The sequence below is a fragment of the Arachis hypogaea genome, chromosome 5 (genome assembly GCF_003086295.3).
Source record: "Arachis hypogaea cultivar Tifrunner chromosome 5, arahy.Tifrunner.gnm2.J5K5, whole genome shotgun sequence".
Lineage (NCBI taxonomy): Eukaryota > Viridiplantae > Streptophyta > Magnoliopsida > Fabales > Fabaceae > Arachis > Arachis hypogaea.
This window is the reverse complement of record NC_092040.1, coordinates 61,005,899-61,017,944: the sequence shown is the minus strand read 5'-3', so window position 1 is coordinate 61,017,944 and position 12,046 is coordinate 61,005,899.

Sequence of the window (12,046 nt, the reverse complement as noted above, 5' to 3'; positions counted from 1 at the left end):
CCATATGGACGTTTTCACAAACACATAGCATGCATGTTAAATAAGGTATGGAAAATATTAATTAGAACATGAAAGTATCCCTATAAAAATAATATATAATGGTTTAAACAAATCCCAAACAATCCATAGGCAATATGTATAAATAATGACCCAAATAAAATTCTAACACCAATAGGAGGAATAGGAAAAGAAAAAGAAAACATGGTTAAAGAAAGTAGAAGAGAAAGAAAAAGAAAACATGATAAGAAAAAGAAGAATGAATAAAGTAAGGAGGGAAGAAGAAAGAAGAAAAACCTTAATAATGGTGGTGGGAGATGGGGGTGGAAGAGAGAAAGAAGGGGGGAAAGATGGAAGAGAGGGGAAGAGAAATAAGATTAAGGGGAAAGAAAAGATAAACAGTCTGGCAGATTTGAACGAGTTGGGCGGCGCAAACGACACGGTCGCTTGGGGCACGCGGTCGCGTGGAAAGCCCTTAAGTGAGGTGACGCGGACGCGTCGGTCACTCGGACGCATGCCATGATTTGCGCTAGTGGCGCGAAGGCAGCTTCGCGCTCGCACAACTCTCTGTTTAATTTATGTTTTGCCAAAATTTAGGGTGGTGCGGTCGCGTGGGTGACGTGATCGCGTGGATGGCTGATGGAGTGCAGAAGCTGGTGAATTAAAAATTTATTAAAATGGTTACGTTGCAAGTATAGTTCTTAACTCACCGAAAATCTGCCTATCAATTTAGAAATATGTCACTGAAAGTTTAAATTAAAATTACTGGGAGTTTTAAGTCCGAAGTCGTCTCCCAACGAGTTACAGAAAAATGTGCTGTTTTATTAATCAGATATTCCAAAAAGAGTTGAGCTAAGTAAATTGGGATTTAAATTGAGGAATTTTAAATAATAAAAATAAGAGGCCTTGACTGGGACATGATTGGTTAGAATTTCTATCATTGATGGTGTGATTGTAAGATTAATTTATAATTAATAGTTGTTCTGTTTGGTTATCCCTTACTAGGTAAGAGAAAGTCAAACAAGTAGAAATGCCATATCTGTTCACAAGTTGCAACCCACTTAGTTCAAAGGGATTGGCGTCGGTGACAGGATAGCAATCCAACATTTAACCCAATTACAAATTTTTCTTTCAATCCTTCCAACTCAAGAGTTTCTTTTAATCAACTCCCCATCAAGTAATGAAACTACTCACGCATTGTAAATAAAGAATCCATGGCACATGAAAGGGAATTAAAAGAAGACATGATTATTGGAATGGAATTTAAATTAAAAAGAAATAATCCTTGCATTAATTAATCATAAAAATATCTGAATGACAAAATTGAACATAACAAAGAACATGGAAGAATAAAACCAAGTTAAGAGAACAAACTAGAGTGATGAAGTCTTGATGAGGAAAATAACTCTTCTCAATGTTCCAATGCTAAGATCAATTGAAAATTAAAATTCTTAAAACTAGAGAGAAAAAAACCTAAGAGAGTCAAAAACTAGATCTGAACTACTTAATGAATGTTTTCTCTGTTGTTTCTGCATATTCTCTGACTCTGGTCTGCTGTTCTGGGCCGAAAACTGGGCCGAAATAGGGTCCAAAATCACTGGTTTCAGATTCTGCAGTTTATGCAGATCGCGCATGTCACGCGATCGCGTCGTCCATGCGGACGCGTCGCTGGCGCTTTTCCTCTTCACGCGTTCGCGTCGTCCACGCTACCGTGTTGCTTGTGCTTTCCAATCCACGCGGCCGCGCAAACCATGCGGCCGCGTCACTGCGATTTGCGCTCCTTCGCGCTGTCGCGTGTGCCATGCAACCGCGTCACTTTTTGCTAGTTATCTCCTCAAACTCTTGTGTTCCTTCCATTTTTGCTAGCTTCCTCTCCAATCCCCGTCTCATTCATGCCCTATAAAGCCTGAAACGCTTGACACACAGATTACGGCATCGAATGGAATAAAGGAGAATTAAAATTAAATAATTAAAGTCTCTGGGAAGCAATTTTCAAACATGTAATAAATTCAGGAAGGAAATCTAAATGCATGCTAAATTGATGAATAAGTGGGTAAGGATCACGACAAAACCACACAATTAAACACAATATAAACTATAAAATAGTGGTTTATCAACCTCCCCACACTTAAACATTAGCATGTCCTCATGCTAAATTGAAGGAGACAAGGAAATAAGTATGAACATGCAGAAACTCATGAAATGCAATGCAATCCTACATACATAAATAAATGCAACTATATGATTATTATCCACTTGATCAAAAGTAAATAAGCCCTTCAAAACAATTACAAATCAAATTCCACTAATTCTATCATCATATAATAAAACCGATAAAAATGCAAGAAGATAGCTTATGAAGGCTGGAAACATGAAAATTCAAGCATTGAACCCTCACTGATAATGTATGTACGCTCTAATCTCTAGTGTATAGGGTAATCACTCTATTCTTCTCTATTCATGCTTTCTAACTTTTGTTTTTCTCCTGACCAATCAACAACAGTTAATATACCAATGCAAACATCATGAGGTCTTTTCAGGGTTGTAATGGGGCCAAGGTGCAGGTAAGGATATACATATGGCTAAGTGAGCTTTATAAATTGAATCTTTAATTAACCTAAGCTCTCACCTAATATACATATATTCTATATACTTTTAAATTCATGCCTAGCTACCCATAATTCCCTTTTTCAACCCATACTCATGTTTCAACCTTGTATTTTAATTCTATCATATGTGCATTGATCTTTGAATTCTGAATTTAACATTGGGGTAATTTTGTCCCCTTATTTATTGAATATTTTTTTTTGAATAAATAAAGCTTATCAATGCACATAGATTTTTCATTTTTATATTTTCACATGAGTGATTATCCAAATTTCCTTTAAATTTTCATGACACATTCCCTTCACAACTTCTGTTCCCACAATTTCCCATACTTAACTAGCACACACAATTCTATCTTAAGCTAACCAAAGATTCAATTTGGGATATAGAATTGTTTTTCAGCTTAAGATTAGTAATGTGGTGAAATATAGAACAAATGGGGTTTTAAAAGCTCAAAGTGGTTAACAAGGGTAATTGAAAAGGGTAGGCTTGATTTGGATAAGTGAGTTTAAACAAACAATGGCCTCAATCATGTGCAAGCATGTAAATATAATAAATATTGGACATATAAGATAAAACAAAATATAGATTACAATCATAGAGAAGTAAGCACACAAGAATAAAATAATTATGGTTAAATAGTGTAACCATACATAAAGGCTCAAATCTTTCACATGTTGTGTTCTTTAGCTCAAACATCATGTTCCAAATACAACTCAAGCAGATTTATCATAAAAACTTTGAAAAAATTAGTGAAATTTTGTTCCAAAGATAGATTTTTTTTTAAAAGAAACTTATTGTCTTTTCAATCAAGTAGAACATGCATGCAACTATCCTAACCTATGCAATTTATTCTATTCTATAAAAGAAAGAAAAAAACTAACTAAAATATCCTAATTATTGGTGTCAGAGAAGAGAATTTACCTCCGGAAGTCAGGTACTGACCAACCTCCCCACACTTAAGGCTTTGCACCGTCCTCGGTGCCATCTGTCAGGAACAGGGGTGGGCTGGTGGCAGTATCTCCACAGTCGGGACCAGTATGGCTCCCGGTGCTGGGAAAAGAAGTGGAGTCCGGGGTGTCTGAGTCTCTGAAGCATCCCTTGAGTAGCTCCTTGAGGTGTTTGAATCGGCGCTCGTTACGGCGCTCTCTCATCTTTGCTTTTTGTTCATGCCGATCCAACTTTTCAAGTATCTGTTGGAGCACTTTCTCAGTGGTAGATGCTTGTGGTGTTGAAGAAGGAATATCTTCAACTAGCTCAGTAGGCTGGCTTGTAGTGGCTGCTGAAAGTCTGAGGTATTTCCCATTAGGGACATATTGATCATCCCGTGGAAGCATGACTTTGGTGTCCCCAGCTCTGCAGGAGACTCCGGCTACGGAGACAAGATTTGAGACCAAGGCGGGGAAAGGTAAGTTGCCCGAGATTTGTACATGCTCCATAGCATGCCGGATGTGTCTTGAGAGATTCAGAGGTTGCTCTGTAAGGATGCACCATAGTAGAACAGCCATGTCCGCAGTGAAGGAGGACTCATGAGTGCTTGGAAAGACGTAATGGGACATGATCTGTGCCCATACGCGAGCCTCCAAGGTAAGTGCGGAAGCCAAGATTCCCTTAGGGCGGTTGCGGTGGTATCCGTAGATCCAACGGCTGCCAGGTAAAGCAATGACTCTGAGAACGGAGTCCCAGTCAAATTGGTATCTCTGGCGCTGAAGGGTGGCTTCTTGAAAAGTGTCCATTCCTTCTGGAATAGGGGAAAGACTCAGAACTTGCTGAATGGCCTCTTCTGTAATGGGGACTTGCTTCTGCCGGACATAAACAGACTGCAGGGTCGGTATATAAAAGTTGGAGTAGAACTCAACTACCCAAGAAAGATTGACCTGCCTTGGCTGTCTCCGTAGAAAACCCCATTGTCTTCGCTCAATTTGTAGCTCAACAAAGGTGGCAATATTGGGAGGGTGGATGAGAAGGTATTCATTGTTATAGTTCCTTTCTGCTAGGATAGGGAACATCTGCTCACAGTAGCGATTGGAAAATCACGCAGTGTCCTTTACTGGAAAGGCTTTCTCTTTGTCGTCAACCTTTATTATCCTCTTAACTCTTTTTGTTGAGGGCTTGACTGCGGTTGAAGAAGGCTCTGCCACTAATGCTCTTTTAGTTCCTCTTCTTGCTGATGGTTTGGAAGTAGCTTTCTCTTGTCCTTTCTTGGTGGCCATCCTGAAAGAAGGGAAGAGAAAGAAAATTAAATTCATAAAGATAGAGCAAGGAAGAGGGTATTGTAAGTGATAGTCAATGCACAATAAAGATAAATGGCATGAACACATGGTCCGGATTACATGTGAAAAGCTCATCAATGGAAATATAGCAAGTGCATGTAGGACAATGGAATGCAAGAGGTTTATTGGCATGCAGGCAAAGGCATGAGTAGCATATATCAAACATTCAATGTCCAAGTTAGGTTACCATTTGTAACAAACTAACTATCACGGTTGTATTGACAATTAAATTTAAATAATAAAATATGAAAGGAAATTTGTGAAAAGCAAGCATTGCAGAGTAGAGTAAAGTAATATAGAAAAGTGCATAGTGCTATATGGGCTTTTTCACAAATACATGGCATGCATGGTAAACAAGATATAAAAAGTATGGAATTGAACATGCAAGCAATTCTTTAAATAGGAGAAAAATAATTGTCAAACAATTTGCAATAATCCACAAGCATATAATGAGGAATGATGACTCAAAAGGTTTCTAACACCATGTAAAAGAAGAAGAAGGAAAAATAAAGATGTGAAAAGAAAAAGAAAATAAAAAGAAAATAATAATATATATACATACTATAATAAGAATGATAGAAAAGAGAAGAATGAAGAAGAAGGTAAAACCTTGTTAATGGTGGTGAGAGAGAGAGAAAGTGAAAGGTGAGGTAGAAGGGGAAAGGGAGAAAGAAGAAAGAAGGGGGGAAAAGAAAAAGTAGGGTTTGGAGAAGAGAAAGATAAGATAAGTTGGCTTATTGGGTTGAGCTGTGCGGCGCATGCGACGCGGCCGCGGAAGGCACGCGTTCGCGTGGGTGCGCGTCAGGAAGGGGGACGCGATCGCGTCGGTCACGCGGTCGCGTGACCTACATTGTGCTGCTGGCGCGAGTGCAGCCTCGCTCCAACACAACTCTCTGTTCAATATAATTCAATTGCCAAATTAAGGTGACGCGATCGCGTGGGTAATGCGATCGCGTGAGTGTGCATCAGAAGTTAATTGACGCGGCCGCGTTGGCGACGCGGTCGCGTGACCAGGATTGTGCTTCCAGCACCAATCCAGCACCACTCTCGCACAATATAGCATTGTGCACCCTTTTACGTCGAAAATACAAGGCACGCGGCCGCGTGGAGTACGCGGTCGCGTGGGAGGCCATGATTTCCATGCGACGCGGTCGCGTGGAGTAAATTGTGCCTTTGGCACGACTCCAGCACTGCTCCTGCGAAACTTTCTGTTCATTTTTATTTTTCTTCACTCCCCCTACCATGCGGACGCGTCGCTTGGGCGATCGCATCGCGCGGCGAAAATTTTTTTTTTTTAGAAAGATAAAGACATGTAATTGAAAGAGCACAAAAGCACTAATAAAGAGAATAGTTATTTAAAGAAGAAAAACTAAAAGTGAAGAAAAGAACGATCATACCGCGATGGGTTGTCTCCCACCAAGCACTTTGCTTTAACGTCCGTAAGTTGGACGCTCCACTAGTTCAATCTGTTGCTATGTAGGGATCTTCCAGGCGGAAGATCTCAAGCTCCTTGCTCTTCTGCACCTTCTCACCATGGTATAGCTTCAGACGGTGTCCATTAACCTTAATAAGTTCAGAACTTAAAGGATGGCTTAGGTGATAAACTCCGTACGGTTCAGCCTTCTCTATTCTGTATGGACCTTCCCATTTTGATCTCAACTTGCCGGGCATGAGCCTCAGTCGAGATTTGTAAAGGAGAACAAAATCTCCAGGTTGGAACTCTCTCTTCTTGATGTTTTGATCATGCACAACTTTCATCTTTTCCTTGTATATTCTGGAGTTCTCATAAGCTTCTAGGCGAAGGTTCTCCAATTCCTGCAGTTGTAACTTTCTTTCAGCTCCAGCATTCTCAATCCCCATGTTGCACTCTTTAACTTCCCAGAAGGCTTTGTGTTCGATTTCAACTGGGAGATGACAAGCTTTTCCATAAACTAAGCGGAAGGGACTCATCCCAATGGGTGTCTTGTATGCTGTTTTATATGCCCACAGTGGATCTTGTAGTCTGGTGCTCTAGTCTTTTCTGTGAGACTTTACTATCTTTTGCAAGATACGTTTAATTTCTCTGTTTGACACCTCGGCTTGTCCATTAGTTTGGGGATGGTAAGCTGTTGCAACTTTATGGATTATCCCATGCTTCTTCATCAATCCTGTTAGTCTCCTGTTACAAAAATGGGTGCCTTGATCGCTCACGATCGCTCGTGGTGATCCAAAGCGGCATATAATATGGTTTCTCACAAAGGAAACAACAGTGTTAGCATCATTAAATGCCAATTCTTCACCCATTCCTGGCGTTCAAACGCCAATGGGGAATTAGACACCTGAGAGTGCTGATAGTAACCCTTCTAAAAAGGCTTCTCCAACCACTTCTGTAAGGAATAAACCTGCAGCAACTAAGGTTGAAGAATATAAAGCCAAGATGCCTTATCCTCAGAAACTCCGCCAAGCGGAACAGGATAAGCAATTTGCCCACTTTGCAGACTATCTAAGGACTCTTGAAATAAAAATTCCGTTTGCAGAGGCACTTGAGCAAATACCCTCTTATGCTAAGTTCATGAAAGAGATCTTAAGTCATAAGAAGGATTGGAGAGAAACTGAAAAAGTGTTTCTCACTGAAGAATGCAGTGCAGTCATTCTGAAAAGCTTACCAGAAAAGCTTCAAGATCCAGGAAGCTTTATGATACCATGCACATTAGAAGGTGCTTGCACCAAGACAGCCCTGTGTGACCTTGGAGCAAGTATCAATCTAATACCTGCATCCACTATCAGAAAGCTTGGGTTGACTGAAGAAGTCAAACCAACCCGGATATGTCTCCAACTTGCTGATGGCTCCATTAAATATCCATCAGGCATAATTGAGGACATGATTGTCAAGGTTGGGCCATTCGCCTTTCCAACTGACTTTGTAGTGATGGAAATGGAGGAGCACAAGAGTGCAACTCTCATCCTAGGAAGACCTTTCCTAGCAACTGGACGAACTCTTATTGATGTACAAAAAGGGGAAGTAACCCTGAGAGTCAATGAGGATGAGTTCAAGTTGAATGCTGTCAAAGCTATGCAGCATCCAGACACATCAAATGACTGCATGAGCGCTGACATTATTGACTCTTTGGTGGAAGAGATCAATATGACTGAAAGTCTAGAATCAGAACTAGAGGACATCTTCAAGGATGTTCAGCGTGATCAGGAGGAACCAGAGGAAACAAAAGAATTTTTGAAAATTCCTCAGGAAGAGGATAAGCCTCCCAAACCTGAGCTCAAACCACTACCACCATCCCTGAAGTATGCATTTTTGGGAGAGGATGACACTTTTCCAGTGATCATAAGCTCTGCTTTAAATCCACAGGAAGAGGAAGCACTGATTGCAGTGCTAAGGACACACAAGACAGCTCTTGGGTGGTCCATAAGTGATCTTAAGGGCATTAGCCCAGCACGATGCATGCACAAGATCCTATTGGAGGATAATGCCAAACCAGTGGTTCAACCACAAAGGCGGCTAAATCCAGCCATGAAGGAGGTGGTGCAGAAAGAGGTCACTAAATTACTAGAGGCTGGGATTATTTATCCTATTTCTGATAGCCCCTAGGTAAGCCCTGTCCAAGTTGTCCCCAAGAAGGGAGGCATGACAGTGGTTCATAATGAAAAAAATGAACTGGTTCCTACAAGAACAGTTACAGGGTGGCGTATGTGTATTGACTACAGAAGGCTCAATACAGCCACCAGAAAGGATCATTTTCCTTTACCATTCATAGACCAAATGCTAGAAAGACTAGCTGGTCATGATTATTACTGCTTTTTGGATGGCTATTCAGGTTACAACCAAATTGCAGTAGATCCTCAGGACCAAGAGAAAACAGCATTCACTTGCCCTTCTGGTGTGTTTGCCTACAGGAGAATACCTTTTGGTCTGTGTAATGCTCCTGCAACTTTTCAGAGATGCATGCTATCCATCTTCTCTGATATGGTGGAGAAATTCCTGGAAGTTTTCATGGATGACATCTCAGTATATGGAGACTCATTCAGCTCCTGTCTTAACCACCTAGCACTTGTTCTGAAAAGGTGCCAAGAGACTAACCTGGTTTTAAACTGGGAGAAATGTCACTTTCTGGTGACTGAAGGAATTGTCCTTGGGCACAAAATTTCAAGCAATGGAATAGAGGTGGATAAGGCAAAGGTAGAGGTAATTGAAAAATTACCACCATCTGCCAATGTTAAGGCAATCAGAAGCTTTCTGAGGCATGCAGGATTCTACAGAAGGTTTATAAAGGATTTTTCGAAAATTGCAAAACCTCTGAGCAACCTGCTAGCTGCTGACACACCATTTGTGTTTGACACACAGTGTCTGTAGGCATTTGAGACCCTGAAAGCCAAGCTGGTCACAGCACCAGTCATCTCTGCACCAGACTGGACATTACCATTCGAATTAATGTGTGATGCCAGTGACCATGCCATTGGTGCAGTGTTGGGACAGAGGCATAACAAGCTTCTGCATGTCATTTATTATGCCAGCCGTGTTCTAAATGATGCACAGAAGAATTACACAACCACAGAAAAAGAGTTACTTGCAGTGGTCTACGCCATTGACAAGTTTAGATCCTATCTAGTGGGATCAAAGGTGATTGTGTACACTGACCATGCTGCTCTTAAGTACTTACTCACAAAGCAGGATTCAAAACCCAGGCTCATAAGATGGGTGTTGCTTCTGCAAGAGTTTGATATAGAAATAAGAGACAGAAAAGGGACAGAGAACCAAGTAGCTGATCATCTGTCCCGAATAGAACCAGTAGCTGGGGCGTCCCTCCCTTCTACTGAGATCTCTGAGACTTTCCCAGATGAGCAACTTTTTGCCATTCAGGAAGCTCCATGGTTTGCAGATATTGCAAATTACAAAGCTGTGAGGTTCATACCCCAGGAGTACAGCAGGGTGCAAAGAAAGAAATTGATTTCAGACGCCAAGTACTACCTATGGGATGAGCCATATCTCTTTAAGAGATGTGCAGACGGAATGATCCGCAGATGTGTACCCAGAGAGGAAGCACAAAGGATCCTGTGGCATTACCATGGATCACAGTATGGGGGACATTTCGGAAGTGAGCGAACAGCCACTAAGGTCCTCCAATGTGGCTTCTACTGGCCCAGTCTCTATAGAGACGCCCGAGAGTTTGTGCGTAACTGTGACAGTTGCCAAAGAGCTGGTAACTTGCCTCATGGATACGCCATGCCTCAACAAGGGATCCTAGAGATTGAATTGTTTGATGTATGGGGTATTGACTTTATGGGTCTGTTCCCACCATCATACTCAAACACTTACATTCTGGTGGCAGTAGACTACGTATCTAAATGGGTAGAAGTAATTGCTACACCCATTAATGATACTAAGACCGTGCTGAAATTCCTCTAGAAATACATCTTCAGCAGGTTTGGTGTTCCCAGAGTACTAATCAGTGATGGGGGCACTCATTTCTGCAATAAACAGCTGTACTCTGCTATGGTCCGATATGGAATTAGCCACAAAGTGGCAACCCCATATCATCCACAGACAAATGGGCAAGCTGAAGTCTCTAACAGAGAGCTAAAAAGAATCCTAGAATGGACTGTAATTGCCCGTAGAAAAGATTGGGCAAAGAGCTTGGATGATGCTCTGTGGGCATACAGAACAGCATTCAAGACTCCAATAGGAACCTCTCCATACCAACTTGTGTATGGCAAGGCCTGTCATCTGCCCGTGGAACTGGAACATAAAGCCTACTGGGCAACCAGATTCCTAAACCTGGACACTAAGTTAGCTGGTGAAAAAAGATTGCTCCAACTAAATGAGCTAGATGAATTTAGACTCAGTGCCTTTGAAAATGCAAAAATTTATAAGGAAAAGGCAAAGAAGTGGCATGACAAGAAGTTGTCATCCAGAGTCTTTGAGTTAGGACAAAAAGTCCTGCTCTTCAACTCTAGGCTCAGATTGTTCCCAGGAAAACTTAAATCCCGGTGGAGGGGTCCGTATGTGATTACAGGAGTGTCACCATATGGATATGTTGAGCTTCAGGATACTAATTCTGACAAAAAGTTCATTGTTAATGGACAGAGGATCAAGCATTATCTTGAAAGCAATTTTGAGCAAGAATGCTCAAACCTGAGGCTTGAATGATTCTCAGTGAAGGTCCAGCTAAAGACATTAAAGAAGCGCTTGCTGGGAGGCAACCCAGTCATTAGCAGGTTATCTGTTTTGTTTAATCAAAGTTTGATACATATTCTCAAAGGGCAATCATCAAAATTGAAGCAATTCACAGAGTTACAGAAGGATTCAGTGCAAAAAGCAGAGAAAAGGAGCTTGCTGGCGAAAAAAATGCCAGTAAGGGGTACTTTGGGCGTTGAACGCCAGTAAAGGTGCCATTTTGGGCGTTAAACGCCAGAATGGGCACCATTATGGGCGTTTAACGCCAGGTGTGCAGCATCCTGGGCGTTTAGCAAAACGCCCAGTGATGAAGGGGTTTCTGGCGTTTAACGTCAGCCAGGGTACCTGGCTGGGCGTTAAACGCCCAAATTGGCCAACATTTGGGCATTAAACGCCAGAATGGATACCATTCTGGGCGTTTAACGCCAAAAAGGTGGGAGACAGAGATTTTGCTTTCCACTTAAATTTTTTTTTTTCAAACTTTCCTGTTTTAATCCATAATTTTCTACAATAATACATTTCAAACTTTCATCATTCACCTTCAAATTTTCAAATTTAAAATCATTCTTCAAATCTCTTTCAAATCCTTTCCAAATCTTCAAAAAACTCAAATATCTCTCAATTTCTTCCCATATCTTCTCAAATCTCCTTCAAAATTTTCGAACTCTCTCTCTCTTCCTTATAAATATATGTTCGGCCACACCCCCTTCCCCACCATTCGAATTTGCTCTCCTCCTCTCTCTCCTCTTTCCTTTCTTTTGCTTGAGGACAAGCAAACCTCTAAGTTTGGTGTGTTTTTCCGTGATCACTAAGTTAAGGCTCATCAAGATCATGGCCCCCAAAGGAAAACAAACCAACTCAAGAGGCAAGAAAGAGAATGCTCCAAAAGACCTTTGGAGTCAAGAGAAGTTCTTAACCAAAGAACATGCAGACCATTACCACAAAATAATGGGTCTAAGGTCAGTGATCCCAGAAGTTAAATTTGATCTGAAAGAAGATGAAT